We start from the raw sequence: 2,422 nt of genomic DNA on the forward strand, positions 1-2,422 counted from the left end.
TCCACCTATATTTTAAGGCCTAATTGGTATGACGTTTTCTCTGGTCCCCAATTCCTGCTCTGAACTGCTATCATACGTAAACCTGTAATAGATGTGATAAGAGACATATTTTTATGCTATAGTTGTTTGTACATTTACCCTATCTTCCTAATAACTTATACAGATGTATATTATATACTGTCCAGATAGTTTATGCAGTAAAAATTGGTGGGTGTGTGGGGAAGGAAGGAAAGAAGGAAGGGAAGGAGGGAGGCGGGGAGAAAGTGTTTCCTTTCCTTTTTTTATATATTAATGGCAAATTATATTCCCTGTGTGTTGAGCACTATAAGAGAAGGTGACCTGAAGGGTCAGTTTCTGATTCATTGCTAAAGATTGGATGATTGCTTAATCAACAGATAGCTTTTGAGAAATTGCTATGTGTAATCCACTGTGAAAGATACCTGATCAGCTCTGTTATAGTTTGTGTGGTTTCGGTTGGTGTGTTATTCAATGTAAGTTTCACATATATGACTTGGGAATTTTCCCAACTATTTTTATAATACTTCATATTTTTATTTGTTGCCTTTTCTCATATTTTCCAGATATGCAGGCATCATTATCAGACTTTCAACCTCACAGAGAAAAGATTTGTCTTAAAGCCAAATTGCATTTCCTAATAAAGAAACAAATATAATGCATGGCTAATGTACAAAAACAAGAACATTTAAAAATAGTCTATTCACTAGGTTTGACACTGAGTCCAAAGATAATCAGTAGCAATGTCTATGACAGTTGAAATACTGAACAATATACTGATTTTTCTTCTGAGCTACATTTTTGTAAAATCCTTTGAAATACTCAAGTTATCAATTATGTAAATGCTAGCCATTTAAAATCCCAAGAGGTTGGTTATACAGGTTATGAAAATATCATGTTTATGATAGATAAAAGTAAGTGTTGCATATTTTTGACATTTATAGCTTAATATGGATTAGATTTTTTATGCTTTGAAATAATATTGTACTCTGGTTTTACTTTTATTACATATTTCGATCTTTCTAAAGTTGCTATAATTGAGTTTGTTTGATAATGTACCTTTATATTATTACAAGACTTGATAGTTTGCAAAATATAAGGTTTGTAATAGAGATAGAGAATAGAGTTACTACCTGGCAGGGAGGATAAGAAGAAAGTGAAATATAGAAGAGTGATTTAATCTCACTACTGCAGTTTTGTAAAATATAATTTGTTTTTCTCCTAGCATAGCAGAGTTTCATGCTGATAACAAGCTACTGAATTAATAAATCCATTATAACTATCAAGACTTTTCCTTTAATAACATAATGAATACTGAGCATTAGGAAGAGAAAAGGAGGGTGCCTGGGTGACTCAGTCGGTTAACTCTCCGACTTCGGCTCAGGTCATGATCTCACAGTTTGTGGGTTTGAGCTCCAGGTCAGGCTCTGTGCTGACAGCTAGCTCAGAGCCTGGAGCCTGTTTCAGATTCTGTGTCTCCCTCTCTCTCTGACCCTCCCCTGCTCACGATCTCTCTCTCTCTCTCTCTCTCTCTCTCTCAAGACAAAAGGAAACATATTCTTTGTACAGATGTTACCTCTTGCAGATCTATATCCCTAAACATAGGAAAAATACCAACACCATACTATGAGCAATATCAATGTGAAAATAATTTGTGCACCTCAATTAGAATACTGTATTTTCCACACAAAAACACATTTCCTGGAACACATTTGCTTATTTTCCAATTGGAAAGACATTTAGGGTCTATTTTGCTATCATTACATGTGCTTAACTCCAATTACATTTAATGGGAGTTATGTGTCTATAGTCACAGTAGCCTCTGAACTACTTTAACATTATTGCTTTCCATTACCAATCCTATCAAAATAGCTTTTCATCTCTTCTCCCAACATGAACTATCACAGTAATCTGGGTTTCTTTTTTCTTTGCACGGATTTATTTGCATGTGATGAAAGATATAGATTATACAACATGATCTGATTCTAGTTTTAAGAACATGATGATGTCATTGAGATTAGAATAGAGCTAGAACTATTTAATTTTTAAGTAGAGTTAATTTAGTGGCTTCTATAAATCCATTTTAGCACAGTGACAGATGTATACACTTTTGTTGGAATAAAATAAATTGATATAGTGTAATGCCTGTGGTATCTGGTGGGAGCCAAATTTGTAAAACACATTTCTCATAAAATATATGAGGAAATAAGGTATAAAAACTTGAAGTACTAGACTTCATCAACAGCCAACAAAATGATACATTTAATTCCAATTCAAATTTTGACAAGACAAAAATAGTGAGAATAAGCATATTAGAAAATCTCTTAAAGAATTGGTTTGTTTCTTTTCCTTAGAGCTGATGTGTACTGTATATCCTTAGTGCTGATCTCTACTGTATATCCAGAAG

Source organism: Hyaena hyaena, unplaced genomic scaffold (genome assembly GCF_003009895.1).
Source record: "Hyaena hyaena isolate Hyena2069 unplaced genomic scaffold, ASM300989v1 scaffold_1994, whole genome shotgun sequence".
NCBI lineage: Eukaryota > Metazoa > Chordata > Mammalia > Carnivora > Hyaenidae > Hyaena > Hyaena hyaena.